We start from the raw sequence: 16,422 nt of genomic DNA, 5'->3' as shown, positions 1-16,422 counted from the left end.
ATCATATACACCAAAATCAATGTTAGTTTCACATAAACATATTCACGCTTTCATTTTTTATAAAGTGATGCACAGTACATTCAGTTCATCATTTAGATGACACTCCACAGCACTTTGTAAGTCTTCAGAGGCAGCTGTTGGAGAGAAAATTTAGCCATATTTTGGTACAACTCTTTAAAATCCAGATAAAATAATAATTAAAATCCAGACCTCAGTCTCCAGGACTGTGATCTTCATTATGATGCTTTTTTATTTCTAGTTTTGCCTTTGACTTCTCAGTTGCAAAGGTCTCTTCTTCAGTGCACTGGATCTTGGGCTAATTCTGGGAACAAAATCCGGTTCATCACATGAACAGGTTAAAGTTTAGCCGCAAAATTCCCTTTATCAGCTCATACTTTATTTACACAGCCAGATGTGGCTAGGGATGCTCTCTCTATACAAATCATAAAAATTTCAATGTTAATCCTGACAAGAATTTGCAGCTAATCTCACATCACTGACTACCACAGACAAGTCTTGCCTGACCAATCCAGTGGCCTTCAATGAAAGTGTAACAGATGATGGCAAGCTGGAGATGAGCCAGAAATGTGCCCTTGCAACCCAGAAACACAACTGTATCTTGGGCTGCATTCAAAGCAGCGCGCTCAGCAGGGTGAGGGAGGGGATCCTGCCCCTGTGATCTGCGCTGTGATACTTCACCTGGAGCACTGTGTTCACAGCTGGAGTGTTCAGCACAGGGGAGATGTGAGCTCGTTGAAGTGCATCCAGTGGAGGGCCACAGAAGTGATCCAAGGGAATGGAACACCTCCCTTATGAAGGCAGGCTGAGAGAGCTGGGGCTGTTGAGCCTGGATAAGAGAAGGTTCTGGAGAGACCTGAGAGTACCTTTTAAGTATCTGAAGGGAAGCTAAAAAAAGGTTTTAGACTCTTTTTCAGGGTCTTCTGTGATTAAAAAAAAAAAAAAAAAAAAAAAAAAAAAAGAGGGAAATGGAAACTAAAAGAGGGGAGACTTAGATCATATGTAAGAAAAATGTTTCTAATAATAAGGGTAGTGAAGCCGTGTAATAGGTTGCCCAGAGAGGTAGATGAATTCCTGTCCCTGGACATGGAAGATCAGGCTGGATCAGGCTCTGAGCAACCTGATCTAGCTGTAGGTATCTGCATTTTTTGCAGGGGAGTTGGAGTAGATGACCTTTAAAGGTTCTTTCCAACTCAAAGGATTAAATGATTCTATGACTACCAAATGTTCCATAAACAAAACAGCATTACAGCAATTTAGACTGAAGCATGAAGTATTAAGAAGTAGGACTTGTTACTCCCTGGGAACACAGCCCCCTGCACTGGTAGATAGGGATGGGAAACAGAATAAGCCCTGCACAATCCATGATGAGATGGCTTTGGACCTGCTCTGGAAGCTGGATGCTTACAACTCCACAGGCTAGATGGATTGCACCTTAGAGTGCTGAAGGAGTTGGTGGATGTCATTGCCAAACCACTGTCGATCATTTTTTGGCAGTCCTGGCTGACTGGGGATGTCCAGGTGGATTGGAGGCTCTCAAATGTGACGCCCATCTTCAGAAAGGGCCAGAAGGATGATCCTGGTAGCTACAGGCCCATCCACCTCACCTCAGTGTGTGGGAAGGTTATGGAACAAATAGTCTCGGGAACCATCATGGACCAGTTAAAGGTCAGCCAGGGGATTAGTCCCAGTCAGCATGGGTTTATGAATAGTAGATCCTGTCTGTCAAACCTGATTTCATTCTATGAAAAGATGACCTGCTTAGTTGATGAGGGTAAGGCTGTCGATGTTGTTGGTCTACCTGGACTTCAGTAAGGCCTTTGACACTGTCCCCCATAACGTTCTCATGGAGAAGCTGGCTGCCCATGGTCTGAATGGGCGTACGCTCCTCTGGTTGAAGCACTAGCTGTATGGCTGGGTCCAAAGGATTGTGGTCAATAGAATTAAATCCAGTTGGTGGCCAGTCATGAGTGGTGTCCCCCAGGGCTCAGTACCAGGGCTGCTTCTATTTAACATCTTTATTAACAATCTTGATGAGGGGATTGAATGCACCCTCAGTAAGTTTGCAGATGACACCAAGGAGGGAGGGAGTGTTGATCTGCCTGAGGGAGAAAGGGCACTACAGAGGGATCTGGATAGACTGGATTGATAGGCCAAGGCAAACTGCATGAGTTTCAATAGGGCCAAGTGCCAAGTCCTGCATTTTGGTCACAAAAACCCCAGGCAACCCTACAGGGTTGGGGAGGAGTGGCTGGAAAGCTGCCTGATGGAAAGGGACCTCAGTGCACTGATGGACAGTCAGCTGAATATGAGCCAGCAGTGTGGCCAGGTGGCCAGGAAGGCCAATGGCATCCTGGCTTGTATCAGGAATGGTGTGGTGAGCAGGACTAGGGAAGTCATCCTGCCCCTGTACTCAGCTTTGGTGAGGCCTCACCTCAAGTACTGTGCTCAGTTTTGGGCACCTCAGTTCAAACAGGACAGGGAGGTGCTGGAGCAGGTCTGGAGAAGGGCAGTGAGGCTTGTGAAGGGCTTGGAAAATCAGCCCTATGAGTAGAGGCTGAGGGAGCTGGGTCTGTTTAGTGTGGGGAAAAGAAGGCTGAGGGGAGACTTTATTGCTCTTTTCCAGTATCTGAAAGGTGCTTACAGCGAGTGCGGGGCTGGTCTCACTGGTGACAGATGACAGGACAAGGGGAAATAGCCTCAAGTTGCACCAAGGTATGTTTAGGTTGGACTTTTCGAAACACTTCTTTACAGAAAGGGTAGTTAAACACTGGAATAGGCTCCACAGGGATGTGGTTGAGTCACCATCCCTGGATGTGTTTAAGAGCCATTTAGATGTGGTGCTCAGAGATATGATTTAGCGGAGGGTTGTTAGAGTTAGGGTACTATGGTACTATATAATTCCTTATGAAGTCAGAAAAGGTTATTCATTATTATTATTATTATTATTATTATTATTATTATTATTATTATTGCTATGTCTACAGCAAGGTTTACCTTGATTTTAAAATCTTCAGGAAAAAAAAAATCAAGAGATAGCATTAATAATTACAAAGTTTACATCAACTACTTGACCTAGGTACTGTTGCTCATACACAAATAAGTTGCAAAGAACAAAATCATTAGCATACTAACTTAAAATATTTAAAAGACATGGAGGACGTATTTATTATTTATTTCCCAATGACAGTATGGTATGCTTAAAAAACAAAGTCGAAAAATAAACAAGTAGACTTTTATGCCAGCGAATTTTCCTTCTCAAAAATTTATGCTCTATTCTCACTTGATGATAATAAAGTGAAGATAAAAAGAAAGTTCTCTTCCAGGGTGAAGAAATGTAACTGTAAGCTGCACCATATCAGTCCCTTTTTTATTTTTCTAAATGCATCTCATTCTTATGCTATAAGCAAAAGCCACTAAGTCAGCTGTTGCTGATTAATATTTACTCACAAAACAGTGTACAGATTCACGAAGGGATAACCTTATATAAAGTCTCAGATTTTCAGGCATTAGAAGAGACCTCTGGAGATCACCTAGTCCAACCCTCCTGGTAATGGAGGTTCTTTACAGTATGTCGCACAGAAAAGCATCCAAGTGTGTTTAAACTATCTCCAGAGAAGACTTTACAGCCTCAAGTGGAGAGTCTGTTCAGTGCTCCATCACTTTCACAACAAGAAGTTTTTCTTTTTTTTTCAAAGGAATCTTCTGTGTCCTAGTTTGTGCCTGCTCCCTGTTATAGTTTGTGCCTGCTTTCCAGTGTATATGCATGCACACCTATAGTGACTAATATTTTTTCTGAAATATAAGGAAAAAAAAAAAGCAAAACAAAATACTTGTACATAATCCAGCAATGCTTGAAAAGGAAAAAGCTCTGTGATGCTGACGTGCATTTGTCTCTACAAACAGACTACCCACTACTATATTTTAAAGTTCGGTTTGCAGAAAAAAAAGCTCAGATTCTTGAAGAAACTCAGTAATAAAAAACAAACAAACAAACAAAAAAACACACAGAAAAAAAACCCCACAATCCATTAATAGTAACATTTAATTCAGGACTTAGTCTGAAAATTGTCAAAATTAATACATAATCTTTAGGTACATATGATAACTTATTTAATATTTTAAAAAGTGTAAGTAATATGCTAAGAGTCGTACAGTGCAAAAAAAAAAACAAACCAAAACTGTTGGAGAATCACTGCTCTGGGAAGAAGTATGAAATAGATACCAGAAAAGAAGGGACAGGATAGGAGAGCACCAGACTGGTAATTTCACTGACAGCTTTACTTCTTCTAAGAAAAACATCTTACAATTTAACACTGAAATACAAAATATTGCTTTAAATATTTTAACAGCATACCAACTGTAAATGCTGCAAACCAGCCTGGTATCAAATATTTAAAATATATGCCTGAAGTAAGAAAAACTTAGCACTATCTATTATACAGCAGAAAGGGAAAGGAATTTTGATGACACTGTAACAAACATTAAAGCTGAACCTAAAGAAAAGACTGTTGGGTAACCAAACTGGCAATGCAACACTGTTCAGGCAGCAACAAATACAATCTACATATGTGAGTTTAAGCTGTGATAATTACCATAGACCGTCTGCAAATCAATGATAAATTGCAACATATTTTATTCAGGACATTAAGGAAAGTAGGTAGCTTGGTATCCTGCTGTAGTAAGCACACAGAGAATTAGCCCCCAATTCTATGAACTGCTGCAAACAAAATGTTGAAAAGCAAACCCCACACAAAGAAAAACTAGAAAATAGGATTTCAACCTTGTGATACATTTTCTCAGGCATCAACAGCTCTTGTAGCATAATCCTAGTGCAAGTGAAATTCTGAGTCATGGCTAGGCAATAAATAGTAATTACAGGCAATAACTATCAATTAAAACCTATAATCTTCTACTCCACTTAAACAGATAGACACACAGAAGCCATCAAAAAGACCACACCTATCACAAATGAGATCCAGTGTATTGATAATGTCAAAATCATGTCAAATGTCAAATTCACACCAATTTAGCGGGCTGGCATTTTATTGCAAGGACTAATATCTTCTGTCTCTGACTTTAACTCTTCTTTAAAAAGCAAGTATAAAATGGACCCACCAAAAAGTGGAATAAATAAGGCACAAGTCTTCATATTAGAGAAAAAAAAAAATAGAATAAGGAAAATTCATATTATACCAATATTGAATTTGTTAAATACAACAACAAAAACATTAGCCAGTAAATTGTGGACAAGAATACATAAAGATGTGTATATGAGAAAACTTACAATTTGATTGAAAAATAAATCTTCTGACCAAAAGATGTGATTACAGTGCTCACACCAAAAATTAAAGAAAAGCACAGTATATTTTCTTAAATCCTTTAAGTAGATTGCCCCGTATCTCAAAAATAAATCCATAAGTGCCTACTCTAGTCAGGATCTAGAACAGCATACATACACATCTTACTAGGGCTTGAAAAATACACCTAAGTTAGGCCTCTAAGAGTGTGTGTAGAGATTTAAATATGATTGGGACATATGAAAGGTAAACTTAATCATCTTTTAATTACTCATAATCGAAAACCTACTAGATTTTTAGATAACTTAAATGTTAAGGATTGAACAAGGAAATAGATAACCTTTCTCCAGCTGAGCCCCTTTCATTGCTTCTCTTTCTTCTCCAAACACCCTCTTGTCTTATTGCTTATGAATGGACTCTTACATCAGTTCGGTTTCACCTATTTGTGAAGTGTGCTGATTTTTTTGATACACTTCTCTACACTTAAGAATCTAATCAAATTGATACTTTGGTTGTTGTGGTTTGTTTTTTTCTCCAAAACAATTAATTGGACTCTCCCTCTAATTTTCTTGAACATAAAAGCTTATTAGCCATTACTTCCAGGACTGAAAGTGGCACTCATTCTCCAAAGCATGTAATACCCAGAAAAACTTCTTTAATGAAAATTGCTTCAATAATGGTTGTGTAATATCTATCTCGGACCTGCTTATTAATGATTTTATCGTACTGCTTTACATATTTACTAGCTTGCAGATGTTGAAATACTTACAGGCTACCAGTATGCCAGTAATACAGTACATGTTTCATACTGTATAAAGATACAAAGAGTGTTTATCATATATCTCTAGAGAACACTGCGATAACACCAGGTACAGTAAGCCAACTGTTTGTTATCAAAATTCTGTGTATCTTAAATTTATGAGCTACTAAAGAAGTCATCCACTGTTACTTACTGTGATATGCATGCTTTTTAAGCTTCAAATTATGTCTTTCTCAGTAATTTTTCATGATATTTTAGAGGTCTCAGCTTAACTTCTTTGATCATAAGGAGGTACACTTTTTTTTTTTTTTTTAATGTAAATACATTATTTTCTTCTGACTGCTGAAAATCAGCAGATTGCTAACTAGTTAGTGACAAGACTGTCTGGACATCATAATGCTAGGGCAAAACCACTAATCTTAAATAGACACACTCTCTTCTTACTACTGAGAACACATCCTGAATATCCTAAATCAGATTGGTGAAACCCTTGAAAGTTGTTCCTTCATTGTCAAAATGTATGTAATGCTCATTATAACAGAAAAAAAAAAAAAAAAAAAGAAAAGAAAAAAAAAAGTGAAAAAGCACAGTTTTTACAGACTGGTTAAGAATTTTAGACCTTCTACCACGGAGTGACAGAATAAGTGGACAAATAAAAGCAGTGGATACTATCTACCATGCCAAAAGGTCTTTGACATGGTCTAACAATATGTCCTTATCTCTAAATCTGAGAGATGTGGGTTTGAAGAGCAAATTATTTGGCAGTGGATAAGGAATTGGTCGGATGGCTGCAACTAGAAGGCTGCTGCCACTGGCTCTGTGTTCAGGTGGAGAGTGCTGTTGACCAGTGCTCCCTACGGAGTTTGTCTTGGGACCAGTACTCCTTCAAGATCTTTATCAAGACATAGGCAGTGGCATTAAGTGTACCCTCAGCCACTTTGCTAATGATATCAAGCTCAATGGTGCAGCTGATGTAACATAAGGAAGGAATGTCATCCAGAAGGACCTGGACATGGCTGACAAGCAGGCACATGAGAACCTAAATAAGTTAAAAAAGATTGCCCAGAGATGAGTACAGATGGGAATATAAATTTTGAAAGGAGCCAAATGGAGAAGGACTGATGGGTCCTGATGGAAGAAAAGCCAGCACTGTGCTGGCAGAGTATCCTGGTCTGCATCAAAAGAGATTGTCCCCCTCTGCTCTGCCCTTTGAGGCCTCATCCGGCGTACTGTGTCCAGACCTGGACACAAGAAAGACACAGAACTGTTGGAACAGGTCCAGAAGAGGGTGACAAAGATGATGAGAGGGATAGACTTCTCCTATGAAGAAAGACTGAGCAAGCTGGGCTTGTTTAGCCATGGAAGGCACCAGGAACATCTCACTGTGGCCTTCCACTACTTGGAGGAAGCTTAAGAGCGGGGGGTAAAATACATGTGGTTCAGTTTGACTTCTCTAAGTGTTCTTTATTTATCATCTGGAGGTGATTTGGGATTGCTATGACCACCAACATCCAGTAGTAATGAGATTTCCATGTTAATGTAACCAAACATAACCACAGGATAGCACAGTGGTTTCCTTCCTCTGCAAGAAAGATCAGGACTGCCCTTGTTTTATAAGATTACATTGATGCATGCAGATTGCAATAGTGTATCGCTGTGTCTGCAAAAAGTATAAGCTTTAGTAAAAGAACTTTCTATTGTCATCAAAGTTCATCTTATCATGAGACAGAATAAGCTAAGACTTTTTGTATTTAATTATCTATCACACAGAATCACAGAATCATGAATGCCCCGGGTTGGAAGGGACCTCAAGGATCATGTAGTTCCAACCCCCCTGCCTAGCAGGGCCACCAAACATACACCTTTACTAGATCAGGTTGCCCAGGGCCCCGTCCAACCTGGTCTTGAACACCTCAAAGGATGGGGCATCCACAACCTCCCTGGGCAGCCTGTTCCAGGGCCTAACCACTCTCCTAGTAAAGAACTTCCCCCTAACATCCAACCTAAATCTTCCCTCTTTTAACTTAAAACCATTTCCCCGTGTCCTGCTATTGTCAGCCCTTTCAAAGAGTTTACTCCCCTCATGGGTGTAGGTTCCCTTCAGATACTGAAAGGCTGCAATGAGGTCACCCTGCAACCTTCTCTTCTCCAGGCTGAACAAACCCAACTCCCTCATAGGGGAGGTGCTCCGGCCCCCTGATCATCTTCGTGGCCCTCCTCTGGACCCTTTCCAAAGAAAAGAACAAGTGGTCACAGAAAGTTTCCAAAGAACAAGTGGTCACAGAAAATTTGATCAAATTCATTTTAAAACAGCGATGAAATAATACATTAAATTGCAATGAGCAGTGATAATTGTATTCCACCTAGGATAATACTGAATGTAATCTTTAAAATCTCTACTGAATTCGAAAAATAATAAATTCTATCAGCAACCTCTAGCTGACCTACTACTCACACTTCTATTGTGTAAGAAAACATTTAACATCAGTAATTAACCATCCCTATATCTGCATTTGAAAGAGTTGTTTTGAATGGTACAGCCTGAGAATATACATTCAGTGTTGTAGAACAGATGTAACTGTACAGGAGAGGTAAAACAAGAGAAGATACTGAACAAGCTTTATTATCAGAAATTATCAGTGAGAAGAAAGAAACAGTGGTGTGGTACATCACTTTATGGGCACTTAAGACAGGTCTACTTGAGTATATACCTAGACCAGTTCTATTTCAAACTCAGGCTTTCAGAAGAGGCAGAAACAAAATCACATGTTGCAGATTAGGTATTGTTTTAGTCTTACAAATGCTGCTCCTGTGATACTGTACAAGAACTTGTGGACGATCATTTCTTTGGGAACATTCATTCTGCATAAAAGCCAAAACACAGTGAAAATCAGCTGATCCTGTGGGAAAGAAGTAGCATTTGAAACCCAAGGGCAGACATCCCAGACCTGAAAAATCATATAATAATATTATCATAGAATCACAAAATGGCTTGAGTTGGAAAGGACCTTACAGATCATCTAGTTCCAACACCCTGCTGTGGGCAGAGGTGCCAACCACAAGACCAGGCTGCACAGAGCCCCAACCAACCTTGACTACTTCCAGGGATGGGGCATCCACAGCCTCTCTGGGCAACCTGTTCCAGAGCATCACTACTCTCTGAGTAAAAAATTTCTTTCTTATATCTAACCTAAATCTCCCCTCTTTTTGTTTAAAGTCAGTCCCCATTGTTCTATCAATATCAAACTTCATAGAAGTGGATCTCCCTCCTGTTCATAATCTTCTTCAAAGAACTGGAAGAACACAATGAGGTTACACCAGAGCATTCTCCAGGCTGAACAAGACCAGCTTCTTCAGCCCTTCTTGTAGGAGAAACTCTACAGTTCTCTGATCATCAAAAATACATAGTATAAAATAAATTACTTATAGCTTAGAATTTGGTCCAGACTAAAGCAGAGTACACAGTACAAACACAGGCATAATGATGCAACTTTGGGGATACATGATCAGTATTTTCCTAAGATACTACACAAATAGATACTCAGTCTATCCTCAGTTTTCCTAAGGTTGGCATAATCACCATTATATATGTGCATACCTAACATTCAAAAAATGATTTTGACTGTTTTTGATTTTAAATCTTATTCAGACAGTATTTTTCTGGGACGGAGCAGATATTTACCATCCCTGTGGGGAGAGATGTGAACTCTTACTACTGTTATGAATATAGAATATTCTCTACTGTTGTACGACTTGAACAAGTCCATCAGTAAAAATATGGGAGTTCTTGTTCCACAAGGTCCTAAGTTATAATTACTGTCATTTATTTAAAATTCTAATTTTTGTACCACTGCTCAAGATAAAGAATAGGTAAAATACTGTGAAATAAATTTAAAGAACTAGAGCATGCACAGCTGGATGGCTTTTTTGCATCTTTTACTAGCGCCTGTGTTCAATCAACCTGTATTAAATAAAACTTATTAGCATAATTTCAACATTTTAAAGATAATTGTTTATTCTTATTCAAATATTCTAGTCAGATTACAAGTAGTCAAAAAGAAACTGCTTACAAGTAAGACAAAAAAAAGGCTAAACAAAGCTATGTTGCAGTAGCTAGATATTCTTGCATCCAAGGGAAAAAACCCTCTATTGGAATCAGCTTGAGTACAAACTTATCTGACCCCAGATCAAAGAAATGGGCAACTTATGAAAAGATACTCGTTACTGCAGAAAAGAAAGTCTACACAAATCTTTTCTTTTGAAAACTAGCTTTCCTGCATTAGTATTATGATGTTGTAAGTAATCGTACATTATTAAAATGAGACAGTTGGCACTTTAGTTCATGGTCTCTCTTTCATCTAGATAAATCAACATCACTTTAATGTGTTTTTTTCTTTTTCTTTTCTTTTTCTTTTTATTTTTTTTTGACTGTTTACATCATCAGTTTTACTCTAATTAGCTAAAAACTGCAGATTAAAAAACCAACTGTGAAAGCATAATGTTCTAACAAGATTTCCAATATACAGTATGCTTGACCAATGTTCTCATTCAACATAATGAGAAAGAACCAGTAGCTAAAGCTTTTAAGTACTGGCATCAGGAGCAAAGATGCCAGCCAAATTCCAAATTACTTAGCTACATTTTGCTTACTTGTGTTCCCTTTCCACTTTAGAACAGACATGCTATTCTTCCTTTTATACCTTAAAAATAGAATTGAACAGAACTGTTAGAGTACAATAGTTTTCCCATTTCTAAAAGATTTCAGTAGCAGCAAAAATGATCCCAGTTACGTCACATACATTATTTAATAACTAAAGACAAAAGCTACAGTAAAGAACATAAGACAAACAGTACCCAATTAGTGAGCATTTATGGAATAAACACACAAAATAAAACACTAAGTGTTTAGGTCTTACGAGAATTTCAAATACTATTCAGAATATACCAAGCCATTGTATTTAGAGTGATAGACCCATAAAATGACAAATTTACAACTTAGAACTGTCTGGAAATCTCTGGTTTCATTAACTTGATTTGTATCTCACTATGGTACAGATAGAATTCAACTACATGTGGCAAAAAAACAAACCATTTCAACCATACTAAGTACTTAGCTGCCTGCTTTGTAGAAAAGAAGAATGACTACCAGAAAAAATGATCATAAAATTTAGGTTTTAGCCACATTTCAACACAGATGTTTGTGTGTGGATGATGAATAACTACTGTGAGAGAGTATTAACATTATCTGACAGTATGTTCTACATAAAATTCTCCAAGTAGAGAAATGCTGAGAATTTCAAGGTTCCAATGCATCCACAGAACAAAAGCAATTTCTGTTCCCTTTACTCTTATTGTCTCTTTGGTCTCTTGCTTTCCTTTCCTGACTTCCTGCATTGGAAGATGGAGAGCTCCTGTGTTCTAAGAAAAGCCTCCTTAATGACCTACCATATCCAGTCCCTGCCCTGGAGGAGTTTCCAGGTGGTTTTGGTGACTAACTCCCTGAAAAGCTGGAATTATACCTTCCTAAAATTTAAAATCCTGATTTTACTCTTTGTCCTTTACACCTCAAGAGTGCTAACTCCAGTATTTCATGGTCACTAGAGCCCAGGCAGCCTCCAATCCTTATGTCACCAATCAGTTCACCTGTATTGGTGAGGAACAGGTCCAATATTGCAACCCCCCGACAGAGATACTATATGGTTCAAGTGGTTACCCTTGATGCACTCCAGAAGACTCTTGGTTTGCCTACAGCTCACAGTGCTACTTCACCAGATATCAGAGCGGCTGATGCTCCCCAGCACAAGTGCCTGCAACTTCTCCCAGAGCTGAAGGAAGAAAACTTCATCAGGCTCTGCTTGATCAGGTGGTCTGTTGTAGACGACAACCACAAGGCTCTCTGTTGCTCCCTCTTATCCATAAACTTTTAACTTGCTCATGACCATTCTTCAGAAACATCTCTTCACACTTTGTTCCTTACTTGATGTAGAGGGCAATGCATCTTCCCCTCCTTCCTTGCCTGTCCTTCCTAATCAGCTTGTAGCCATCAATAGCCACATTTCAGTTGTGGAAGTCATCCCATCAGGTTTCAGTAAAAGCAACTACATTACAGTTTTCAGGTAGCTCAGTGGATCCAGCTCCTATTTTACTTTTTTTTTCCTCCAAGCTGTGTCTGTTGGCGTAAAAGCACTTCAGCTGGGCAGCTGGCCTCATTGCCTTCTTGGAGGATAACTCCATAATGCCTTTGAAGCATTTCCCTTGCATTTCCCTGCTGCCTTCTCCTTTTGCCTCAGCAGCTGCTGTCTCATTGTCATAAGATTTAAGTGCGCAGAGTGTTTTCAGCACATCTAAGGGCAGAATCTTGAGAGCCCTTGCTAACACCCTGTCTCTCTAGCCTGACTGTCCTGTCACACAACTTACTATGTGCAGCCTCACTATTATCCACCGATGTTTTTACAACCTAGACTAAAGCCCTGCTGACTTTTCCCCATGGACCGTCTTCCTTCTTTGAGAGAGGTGAAAGCCATCAGGTGACTGCAAGCCCAGTGCCATGTAGGCCATCTTGTTATAAAAAAAAACCCAAAAAAACCTCACCAAAATTATGGCATTGGTATCATGGTATCAGTCATGAAACCAACGTTTATAGATTGGATCCTTCTGTTTCTTACAGTGTCCTTACCCATTAAGGGAAGCAGAGAAGAGACTTATATCCTCGATTCCTTTAGCAGACATCCCAAGGATCTGAAGTCCCTTTTGATAGCTCTTGAACTACACATAACTGATACATCATTGCCCACATGAAAAAGCAGTAATGGGTACAGACCTGTTTACCATACAAGGACAGGAAGTTTCCTGGAGATGTCCTTTATCCAAGCACCAAGAAGACAGCAGGCTTGTCTGAGAGTCCACCTGGCACACTGCGTACATTTGCATCTTAGCCAAAAAGAGCTGAATGTGACATAGGAATCATAGAATGGATTGGGCTGGAAGCAACCTTACACACCAACTAGTTCCAACTACCCTGCCAAGCAGCTGGCCAGGCTGCCCAGGGCCCACTCAACCTGATCTTTGTCTAAAGTTCAGCTGGGACAGAATTGTTTTCTTCAAAGTGTCTGTTATGATGCTGTTTTGGTTCTATGTGAAAAACCATGTTGATAACATACAGATATTTATAGTTATCTCCAGTTTCTCAGCTCGTACTAATGAAAGGCCAGGAGGGAACAGAATCAGGACAGCTGACTTAAACCGGCCAAAGGAATATTCCATACCATATGACATCATGCAGAAGGAGAGTTTAGAAGGGGACAGGAGTTTATCTTTCTCTCCTCTGCTGCTTGGGAGGCTAGCCAGGCATCAGTCAGTAGGTGGGGAGCAGTTCTCATGCATCACTTGCTACATATATTCACATACATACACACATACATACATACAGTCATAACTATTTTCCTTTCCTTTCTCTTAGTAAACAGTTTTACTTCAACATAGGAATTCTACTTCATTTCTTTTTTGCTTCTCTCCTCCACCCTACTGGGAGGTGGGGGAAGTGACCAAATGACTGTTGTGCTTAGCCACCTGCTGGGTTAAACCACAGAATGACTCCCAAGATAGAGCATCCACAACTTCTTTAGGCAACCTGTTTCAGTACTTCGCTACCCTCCTAGTTAAAAATTTCCTCTGTATTGCCTAAATTTTCCTTTTTTACTTTAAGCCCTTCCCCCTTGTCCTATCACTATCAGACCACATAAAATTTGATGAACCTCAGTTTCTTACCGGAGAGAAAAGACCCCTGCCCTAATGCACTGAAAGAGTCAATACTTAATGTACACATGCATTATTTTTAAATTCTTGATCATAAAGCTATTGGAAGCAATAAAAGTCTTAAAACATCAGGTCAACTTGCAATTCAATGTTATCTCTTAAAAATGACAGAACTATAATAGTACGCTATCTCCCTTTCTAATAGAAAGTGAAAAGCACAGAATGCAGATCCAAACACATAAGACAATGTACTTCACAAAACAGATCACAACAATCTGTTCACATTGCGCTTGGTTAAGGTATGGAACACCTTAGCACAGATCACTGCCAAAGTTAAATATTTTCATATATTGTAAAACAGTCTGAGTGTATTTCTGGGAGTAATTAATTGCACAAGCTTATGTGTGTGCAGAAAATTATCCAACCACAAACAATGGTGCCTTGAAGAATGTTCTGGAGGAAGTAACTACAGGTCTTAGTCTATACTTTTCCCTAATCTCTTTCCCAGAATTTGCTATTGATTAATGTCAGAGACAGGAGACTGGACTAGGCAGACATCTGGTCTGAATTAGCTGTTGCCTTGTGGTAACAAAGAAAACTGGTGTAAGGCGTCCAGACAGGGTTCCAGAATCACAAAATTTTAAATGTCAGTATGGGAACTGAACTTGGGGATTTAACCAGCAAACAGTTGTGGAAACACGCTGTGAGCATAAACCTCAACATTGTTCCCCTTTCCTTAGAACTTCATCCTGGTCTTGTCCTCAGTGGAGACTCTTAGGAAGATCCAGAGGATACAGAAGGAAAAGCAGGGCAAACACAGTTGAAACTAATTTTCAGAGAGAATGTCATTATTGGATCATGCTAGAAGGAATAAATAATGTGTGAAGTAAAACAACCAAAACAGGGAAGGAAAAGTGGGAAAAAAATGTAATGGCAAGGAAACAAGAAAAATACAGTTACCAGATTCTAATGTGTTTATAAACCATTTATACACCATTTCAGTGATGAAAACGACCATTGCAAAAAAGGAAACCCCAGAACACAAATTATATTGTATCAATTTAATGCCTCTACTGTCATGCACATCTTCAGTCTAAGAGTAATTTAAGAATTCCAAGCATTTCCCTATTTGCCTTTTCTTAACCTTCACTGTATTAAGAAGATATCATTTCTCCTAACTCCTTTTCTAATTTAGAATCTTGAAACTTTACATTTTTTTTTCAGTTGTCCTTTTGTGATTAAAAACCGTGTTTTTTATAATAACTTTAGAAGCATAATTCTTACCTTTTTATTCTTTATACATGCTACTATCACATCCATATGACTAAAAATTAACATTGACAATAGCTGTAGTTTTTTAACAAAACAAAACAAAAGTCTATAACATCATTTTCAGTTTCTTCCAGGAGGTCAAAAGGAATGAAAAGGAGCAGATTGCCTCTGGCACTTAATTTCTCTCTATTCGGTGGATTGCTATTTGAGGTCATCATTCGTTTTCACCATTATAGATACAATCTACAAGCAATCCCCTTCTCTCTCAAAGCAAGTTCATAGGACAATGAATGAAGCTTGAAATAAATAATGATTTTTTGGTGTAAAATTCAGATGCAGTCTACAGCCCAGCATCAGTGTTTAAAAGCTACAAAAGCCAATGTACAGTGTACAGAAAATCATTTCGGAATTTCCTGGACAGAACCACAGGTGTTCTTTGCAGAGATGTAAGAAATTAAGGGAACACAAAATGTATAACTATCTTATTTAAAAATTTCAGTGTTTTCAGGAAAGGCGGAATTAGGGGAAAAGTTACCTTACTTGTTGTCTGCGAGTATTTTCCTTCAAACAATCTGTGGACTCGGCTTTCACAGTGCAGAACACAGACATCTTTCCAAGTTCTTAAAAGCAGGGAAAGAATGAAGTAAAAATAGTAAAAATTGATTACTACATCATTCTGCTACTCTGAATCCTGTAAGACAGATACTTTAATTGGTTAAGGGCTGAGACAGACTTAGCTGAAACAGCAAATCACTACTGAATTTAAGTATAAGAAAGATTCCTTCCTCCCCCCCCCAAATCTAACTAGCTAAGTTAGATTTTATGTATATCCCAGTAGGAGGGATCCATTGATTATGTTAAAGGACTTGAAGAATATCCACAAAACTTCCTGGAGATACATTAAGTACCAGCTTTTCAAGGTCACAGGTTACATGGAAAGAAATGCTAAACTTAATACAAAGTTAATGCAAATAATGACTATTTGCCGCTGACATTTAACTAAATATTTAAAATATTTACATTGATTCTGGGAGCTGAGGAAAGAATTCCATGATGAAGCTAAACCAGGTTTGTTCTTTGCTCTCTGACATACCAGAAACATGCTCAGATGGCAGACACTCAAAACTGCAAGTATGACTGAAACAACTGTTTCTTCTCCCCTTAAAGTGTAGGTGTTTTTTATTTAGTGCATACACAAAACTTGGTGTCTTCACAAGGATATTCACCTCAAAAGAACCTTGCTCTCTTGAAGTTTCTGTTACTCGATTCATTCACCTGTGGCTAATTTCACCATGACCTTTTCAAGGTATAAACCAT

At 38.8% G+C, this 16,422-nt stretch overlaps 1 long non-coding RNA gene across 5 annotated transcripts in view; it reads right to left on the bottom strand.

Annotated features, from left to right (window-relative positions):
* Positions 1 to 16,422, bottom strand: part of LOC146754151 (uncharacterized) — a 72,428-nt gene that overhangs the window by 54,849 nt on the left and 1,157 nt on the right. For 3 of the 5 annotated variants that reach the window (XR_014939738.1, XR_014939735.1, XR_014939736.1), the window contains exon 2: positions 15,641 to 15,725. This is a non-coding gene — a long non-coding RNA (uncharacterized LOC146754151). The remainder of the gene's footprint in view (positions 1 to 15,640; positions 15,726 to 16,422) is intronic. The other 2 variants (XR_014939739.1, XR_014939737.1) reach the window with 1 other exon arrangement.

The sequence above is a fragment of the Coturnix japonica genome, chromosome Z (genome assembly GCF_054131305.1).
Source record: "Coturnix japonica strain WE chromosome Z, WE-NBRP24, whole genome shotgun sequence".
Lineage (NCBI taxonomy): Eukaryota > Metazoa > Chordata > Aves > Galliformes > Phasianidae > Coturnix > Coturnix japonica.
The sequence above is the reverse complement of the archived record's forward strand: the minus strand, read 5'-3'. Positions and strand labels throughout refer to the sequence as shown.